This window comes from Heloderma suspectum, chromosome 4 (genome assembly GCF_057233095.1).
Source record: "Heloderma suspectum isolate Gila_16-S chromosome 4, 16-S_ref, whole genome shotgun sequence".
Taxonomy (NCBI): Eukaryota; Metazoa; Chordata; class Lepidosauria; order Squamata; family Helodermatidae; genus Heloderma; species Heloderma suspectum.
Genome location: NC_139461.1, coordinates 72,028,796 through 72,037,340, shown reverse-complemented (window position 1 = coordinate 72,037,340; position 8,545 = coordinate 72,028,796). Strand labels below are relative to the sequence as shown.

Sequence of the window (8,545 nt, the reverse complement as noted above, 5' to 3'; positions counted from 1 at the left end):
TTAAGGCTTCCTCTGCCAGGCCTGGCAGAGACTGATGCAGTTGCTCCCAGTGGCCGCAGCAGAGGCAGGATAAGACTGTAGCGGAGAGAGAAATGCCATGGAGCTTCCCTCTCAGCTCCTGCCCCATCCTGCTACTGCCGCTGCCACCACCGTCATTGCACACAATGGCAGCTTGTCAGGGCAGCTGATCACATGGTTATCCTGGGAGGCAGTTCCAAGTATATTGGGCAGCAAGGGGAAGGGGGGGTCTTCTGAGGGAGCAAAAGTCCCTTAGAAGGCTGGAGGGTTAAAGGTCATGGGCAGGGATATTTTCGATGGCCAGAAAAATACATATTTGAACGCACCATTGCAAGAAGTATAGTCTATTGACCTAATATGCCCTTATGACCCAGGCTTAGCTACCAGTGACACATACCACTTAGGGATTTTATTATATTAAGCAGTATATAAGTATTACTAATAACTAAAATAAATAAATACTCATTCACCAAATAAAGAACTTGAGTGGTTATTTGCTTAATTTAGAGGGGGAAAGTTGTAATGATTATATATGCAACACCTCCAAACACTAGGTGGTGCTGTTTCATGTCTTCAGTGCTTTGCTAGCCTTAGCCTAGAGGTCTGTATCTTGTTGTGTTTTGGGGAAGTTCCTATAAAGGGCAGATCTGTGCTGGGGGCCTGTGCAAATATTACAGCTGGTGGTAGGAGCTTCCAGCTGTCAAAAGCCTTTTTGCTTGCAAAGATGTTTAGTGGTCACTCTGGAGACTGAGAGTACCTGGCTGGTTTTGAGCATTTGGTTTCTGTGAATGTGTGTATTGATTAGAAGGCAGCATAGTACCTCGCAGTATTTCTAAGAAGTGATGCAAGGATTTTACCTGCAGCTTCCCAGTGCAGATTGTGGTAGCTACAAGCAGCTCTGTACACACTTAAAAGGCCATTATGAGTGTGGCTTGGCCCTTTTGAAATACAAGAAGGAATAGCAAAGAAAAGGAGGGGTCAGGAAGGGGAACTTCTCTGTGCATATTTATGTGCTTTGTGAATGCTGTTTGGCAGAGCTCTTCTACTCCTTGCCCAAGTGCAGACACAGATAAGGCAGAACCTACCCAACCAATGAACCAAATATGGAGCTGGCAATGCAAAGAGGGGCTTATTGCAATGGCAAGCCATGAAATAATCTTCTGTGAAAAGCCAGTTTATCAATGTATTAGCTGGGAAGCTTTGTAGTAGGGCTGTGCGCTGCTTCAGTCCGAAGCCCGAATAACGAGTTGAAGTGGGCTGCTCCGGAGGTGCCTCCGTGTGATACGAGGCGGAGCAGAACAGCAACGAAGCACCCTGAAGTGAAGCGGCTTGTATATGAGGTGCCTCGTCCAACGTGGTGATTCATTCTGAGCAGCCCAGACAGCCTGGCACCAAAAGTATCAACTTGAGAAAGTTCAGCAAGGGATTGAGGAGGAGGGAAGGGGGAAGAGGAGAGGAGAAGAGGAGGAGGAGGAAGAGGAGGAGGCAGAAGGAAGCTTTGGTGAATGGAAACTCTAGTTGCCAAATCAGGGCTGAATGTAACCCAGCAATCTCCAATCAGTGACAGCGGTGGAGGAGCTGGGGGGAGGAGACTGAATAACTGGAATAAAATGGCTGTGTTTCAGAGACAGAGATCATTCTGGTGGTGTTACCTAGGGATGTGAGAACCCACCATCATCTGGGTTCTCTGGACACCTGCCTGCCCTGTCCCTGCTCCACATGCCAGTCCCTCTGCCTCCACCACGATCGCCATGTTTTTAAAAAGCATGGCAATTGGAAGTCTATGTGCACATAGACTTATACACAAAAAGTGCTGTGAATTTCCCAGGCAGGAGGAGGAGGAGGCGCAGTGCACGCCCCAGCCACTAGCCATCTCCTCCTCGTGAGCAGGTGACAGCTAGCGGCAGGGGCGTGTGCCACGCCACCTCCTCCTCCTGCCTGCAGCGTGGTGCATGCCCCAGCCACTAGCCAGCTGTCTCAGGAGCAGGAGATGGGTAGTGGTCCTTGACAGCCGAGCAGGCAGGAGGAGGAAGAGGCGTGGGGCTGAAAGGTATAGCTCTTTGCTTTGAGAGTTTTTTGGGGGGATATCACATTTCAGCTGTGCCTCCTAAACTACAGCCTTTCCGGAAAATGCATGAGGAAAAATGAGATGTTGCTGGTGCGGAAGGGCCACTATCAGCAATAATAAGAACGTCTCAGGTGAAGAACAGCTAGAGAGCCACCCAGCAGGAGTGGTGAGAGCCCTGCTGCTCCTCATGATCTCGCTAATGCCACCGCCATTCTCCCTCATCCCTTGTCAGTGCCCTCTGCCCCATACTCCTAAAAATCGAGAAGGAAGGACACTGGAGAGTGTCCCAAATACTTTTGGAACCTTTCTTTTTTATTATTCTTTCTGGTCTTGCACAAGCGCGTATGTTTGAAAGTCTGTTGCTATGAAATGTGCATATTTTTACCAGTCCCCTTTACTGCTCTGCCTTGAAATTTGTGTATGTTTACTGGTTCATCTCACTGCTCTTTAACCCACATGTATATCTGACAGCTAACAACAGAGACCAGTGGAGGGAAGCAACAAACATGAAGGGCGGGGGGAGCCAAAAGCAGCTGGCAGCTGCAGGAGAAGGATCTTTTGGGGTGGTGCAATTCGTTTCGGAATAGGTAAAGCAGCCTTTTTTCTTTTTTTTAAGTGTTCACTAGCAAGGGAAGTGCTGAAGTGGAGAATGAAATTTGAAAGAACAGTGAAAAGAGAGGGTTAGGGTTATTGGTATGCTGGGCTAAATTACAGACAAGAGGTCTTGCACTCTTGTGCACTTGCGCAAGACCCTGAGAAAAGGTTTGCAAATGCATTTCCACATTCATAAGCGCTCGGAAAATTAGATCAGTTTGGCAATTTGATGCAGGAGGGGGCAGGGAGTTTCATTGGGATAGTGCCAAAGGGGAGGATGAAATTGACAAGAGGGGGATGTTGGTATACTTGGCTAAATAGTGGACAGGCATTCTTGTGTTCTTGCGCACTTGTAAAAGACCCTGAATATATATATATATATATATATATATATATATATATATATATATATTTGCGATCAGATTACTGTATTTATAAGTGCTCAGTAAATTAGATCCATTTGGGTCTGATACAAGAGGGGGGGGGTCCCCCTCAGCCAGCAACCCCAGCAGACCAATTGCCAACAGGGTGCTTATGTAGGGAACAAGGAAATGAGGAGTTTTGCTGTAAAGGCACCTAGGATATGTGCCAGGAGTGGGCAGGAGGACTAAGGGAAAACAACCCACTGTGGCTTATCTTCAGGGTGGCTTAGCATGACATGTGAACTCACCCATTGATATTTACACATGTAGACAGTGTTGAATAGGTTTTTCACATATTTCCACATACCACTGACTGAACCGTAAGGCTGCAGTCCTATCCCACTGAATTCAATGAGACTTACTCCTGAGAAGACATTCATAGGATTGTGCTGTAAATCTCTTTCCAAGGCTCGCATGCAATTGTCTCATATGATATCTTTCTGAAGTGTCTTCTTAGCAGTTATGAGTAGACTGTTGCAGTACTGGAGCTGATCGCTTGGCACCATATCTAAGTTTGCTGCCTCCAAGTCTACAGTTCTGGTTTTGTTTTTGTTGTCACTTTTTGCAATACTGTCATTAGACCCGGGGCTAATTCAGACATGCAACTTTTAACACTGCATTTTCTGTGCCTCACCCTCAATGAGTAATTTAAACAATGTGCATTGTTTGTTTTGATACTGCCAGGGCCAGCCAGCCCTATCATCCTGTGGAGTGAAGCAACTGCCTCAGGTGGCAGATGGGGAGGGTCAGCACTGGTGGTTCCTCCTGAGCCTCCTGGCTGTTGCTGCAGTAAAGTTAGAGGACTGAACCCAGCCACAAAATGGCTTCCGCACCTTGGATAGCTCCGTTAGACTTCTGGCTGGTTGCAGCTAGAACCCAGAATGGAATTTCCACCCCACTGACATTAGAGCCACCAGCCTCCTGTGGGTCTGAGATTTCTGTTTGCATAGCGGACTTATGTACTTCAAATGGCTGTCCAAATCAGACTGGCTGTTGCTTGGCCATCACGGGGTTATGGGTCTGTTGCTACTACAAAATGTCCCAAAGGTAAAGAGATACGACTGGCACGGAGTATTCCCTTCCCCTTTCACCTCCCCCGTGTGTCTTATATATTATGAAGTTTCAGAAGTTGGTCTTGCAGTCCTATTCCTTAAAACTTCCATAAAAGGCTACTTCTAATACTTTCTCTCCGTTTAATTTTTGAGAGAAAAATCAAACTAGGATGGATCAAAAGTTGGCAACATAATTAGTACAATTATCCGTTTAATTACGAATCTGAACATGCTGCAGCAAGATTATGCCTTAAACAGCTTCTTTGTGGATAATTCCATATATTGTCAATCCTCTTTCTAAACAGACCTGACCCAGATTCCTCCCCACCCCACCCACCCCCTTAACCAGGGCAGAAAATCATTGAGCCTCTCAGGGTGGGGGCAGGGGGTAGTTCCAATGAAACCAGTGTGGGTCTGCACCAGTGAGTGATCTGTGAACTTCACTGCAAAAGTGTCATCAGTCTTTTGTCTGGCCTGTGACTAATATGTGTCTTTGCCTTAATTTCTTTTTCACTAGGGCTGAAACACAATGGAGCTGGGGGCAATTTCCATGCACAAATTCATCCCCTGCAAAATGCCCCTCACTCCACTATTAAAGCTGTGGCTCAACGGAAGAACCATGAGCACAGCGCCCGTGGGTGTGCCCAGATGCCTTATCCAGCAGTGCATACGTGTGCAGAAGCCCTGCTGCTGTGCATCTGTGCCCCTAGCTACGTCACCGTCGTCATTCTCTGGATTTACTCCACCACAAGGAAGAACAGCCAATACCCACCAGGGTATTTGATTGTATTTATATGGGCATATGTTACTCAGAACACCTCTCATTCGAAAGGGAGAGGAAAGGATTGTCACCCTCTGTTAATAGTGTTGCTAAGGATTAAGCAGAAATAGGGTGGTTAATTAATAGAGCAATGATATTTTCAAATATTACAGCTGCTGTTTTTAAGATGTAATGTTTAATTTTACAGGTTTGTTTAAATAAAGGTTATGAAGCCTTCTGAGTTCCTAAAATCAACCAGTAAAATCAACCTAAAATCAATCAGCTCATAGGGATTAGCATGTATCTGTCTAGTGGAAAGGCTATTCCCTATTGTGTATCCTGCAGATTTTTGCATCCTTTGAAGGATCATTTTTCAGGCACCGAACAAGGTGGGCTTAATTTGGACTGACAATTGCTATATTCTGAAAGGAGCTCAGGTTTATTGTCACTGAAGCTCAGATGCCATTACCAAACACTGAGATTTCACAGACTCTGGCTATCAATGTTATTTCAAAACAGTTGTTTTTAGGGGCAGTTCTTAATCTGCTGTAAATTAGTGTTTAGCACTTTGTTGAGCTTGGTGCCAGTTTATACTATGGAAGATTCAAGGCCCTTCACTCACTCTGCTTTATGGAATAAAAGCTTTCCCAAGACATTTCTAATTTCCACACTGTAATCATTCCCTATTATAACAAGGTTCCTCATAAAGGTATTAGCTGCTAAATATTGTCTCCATCATTTTTTTCCTCATTACCATTTCAGCCTTCTGTTAGTGTGTGTTTGAACACACACACACACACGTAATAGCAGGTGGAATTGGCCATAATGCAGAAATCTAATTAGTGATGTTTCCACTTCTCTTGCCTGAATAGGCTTCTCTCAAGAGAAAGGCAGGGGAAAACATAGTTGAGGAAGGACAAATCAATGCTGATAGACTCCTACTAATCCCCGAGGCCATTGTGTGCGAGGGCAGGGAAGCAGAGTTACCTGACTGTCACCTGCTTGGGAGAGAGTGAGGTCAGGGTTTGTTCAAGCAGGTGCAGAACCTGTTGTTTACTTAACAAGGTGAGCAGCTGCTCGCTCATAGCAATTAAATGATATGTTCAGGAGGAGGTTGCCAGGTGCCGGCTGTCCTATATGCTATGACAAGCAGGGCAAAATTTCATGTAAACACCTGCCAGCATCCCAGACAAACCTCAGCTAACAGGCTGTTATGTACCTGCCATTAAACCATTTGTGGGTTTAGCTGACAGCTTTGTGGGCATGCTAGCTGTCATGTCAAAAGTTCCAAAAGATAAGATATGCAGAGAAGGGTTTCCTTAGTTTTCAGCAGGTGTGCGATGGGAATGTTTTTGAAATCCCATGATAACGGCAGACTTTGCCATTTCAATATGACGGAGACAGGTGTTCAGCTGGTATAAGCCAGCCAAACCATTAACGGAAGTAGAGTACACCAGTTTACACCACCAAGGGTTTGATGCTGCTGACAGCAGCTAGAGTTAGACTTTCAGCCACTCTCTCAATTTTTGTTCTGCTGAGATGGTTTTGTGCCCGAATCTTTGCAGACCGGATGTTGCTTCTTACAGCTACATGGTTCTGAAGTGGTTTTAATTATATGTTTTAAATATGACTTTGAAATCAGTAATGATTGGAACTTATAAGTTATTTTATATTTGTTTATATATAACAAGTTATTTTATATGTCACCTTCACAACCACATGCTGCTTTTTTGAAAATTTGTCTGATCACTTTTAACATTTCCAAACTTTTATGAAGTGGGAACAGCAACAGAATTTTGAGTCTGTGGGCAATAATCCAGTATCCCACTAGCAAGCTTGCACTTGCACACCGGGACTTCCCCTTCATCTTCTCCCCCTTGCATCCCACCAAATCTTCTCCAGTGTGTCCCCCAAACCTCAGGAGCAGATTTGGGGGTATGTGGAGGCTTGCAGGAGGGAGGAGGAATCCATTCTGACAATGGGGTCTGTTCCAACCATTGGATTTTACCTTAATAGCCTTTCCAGACAACCCTTTAATAAATAAATGTGCAGTTGTTGCCTATTTATCTCACACAGTCCAGACATCAAATTAGCATTTTGGTTGCAGAAATGCTGCTCTCAAATCTCACCTCAGCCATGTACTCAGTAGGGACGTTAGGCAAGCCACTATCTCTCAACTCCAACCACTCATCTGCAAAATGAGATTACTCAAAAAAGTATTCCTTACATGTTGAGTATTACAATTACTGCTTTATGAAATGAATGGTGACAAGTGACACAACTCCCTATGACCTAAACCATGCTGGGATTTTCTGTAGATGATTGTGATGCTTTAGCTACTGAGTGCTTTCCAGCTCCACTCAGTGGAGAACCACTCATCTAATCTTAAAACAGGATAACAGCTGTCAGGTGTTATCCTGCTGCTTACAAAACATTCTCTTTGCATTTTAGTTTTTTCAAGGCTGTGCACTTCTCACTCCAGTGCTGAGTGGGCACATCTACCTCAAGTATTTTTTTTAATGCAAATTATGAACAGCAATTGTTGTTGTTGTTGTTGTTGTTGTTCAGTCGTTCAGTCGTGTCCGACTCTTCGTGACCCCATGGACCATAGCACGCCAGGCCTTCCTGTCCTGCGCTCTCTCCCGGAGTGTGCTCAAGTTCATATTCATTGCATTGGTGATGCTATCTAGCCATCTCATCCTCTGTCGTCCCCTTCTCCTTTTGCCTTCAGTCTTTCCCAGCATCAGGGTCTTTTCCAGAGAGTATTCTCTTCGCATTAGGTGGCCAAAATATTTGAGCTTCAGCTTCAGTATCTATCCTTCCAATGAGCACTCAGGGTTGATTTCCTTTAGGATGGACTGATTTGACCTCCTTGCAGTCCAGGGGACTTGTAAGAGTCTTCTCCAGCACCACAGTTCGAAAGCATCAATTCTTCGGCGCTCAGCCTTCCTTATAGTCCAGCTCTCACAGCCATACATTACTACTGGGAAAACCATAGCTTTGATTAGACGGACCTTTGTCGGCAAGGTGATGTCTCTGCTTCTTACTATGCTGTCTAGGTTGGCCATAGCTTTCCTCCCAAGGAGCAAGCGTCTTTTAATTTCATGGCTACAGTCACCGTCTGCGGTGATCTTGGAGCCCAAGAAAGTAAAATCTGTCACTGCTTCCATTTCTTCCCCTTCTATATGCCAGGAAGTGATGGGGCCAGATGCCATCCTCACTGTGGTAACTTCTTCAATTAAGCATGAATGGGATAGCCCACTATTGTTTCTCTATGGGGACTTGTGGGACGGTTGTGTCATAAACTCTGCTAATGCAGTTGGGGGTAAACGTTCCCTCGGGTGGCTATATGGCCTCTTTTACAGAGGACAATGCTCTATTTGAAGGGCTTCCAGAAGAGTCTCCTCTGTTTGAAGGCAGGTATGTCTTCTATTTGAAGGCATCCTCTCTTTGCAGGGCAGTCCAGTCCATGTCCAGTATAAAAATAAAGAGCCACTGAAGGAAGAACTGGGCACGAAGTTGCCCATCCACAGCCCCTGGACAGCAGACTGAGCAAGGCACACAGGTCACCTGGTCACAGTCTTCCATGCTATGGGAAGATGTGCTACATTCCTATTTCAATTATAATAAT

General features: G+C 45.2%; 1 long non-coding RNA gene across 1 annotated transcript; it reads left to right on the top strand.

Annotated features, from left to right (window-relative positions):
* Nucleotides 1-630: 630 nt before the first annotated feature.
* On the top strand, nucleotides 631-5,634 carry LOC146347003 (uncharacterized). The gene is made up of 3 exons (XR_014789843.1): nucleotides 631-701; nucleotides 2,558-2,673; nucleotides 4,672-5,634. It is a non-coding gene; the product is annotated as an uncharacterized LOC146347003 (long non-coding RNA).
* Nucleotides 5,635-8,545: the final 2,911 nt, after the last annotated feature.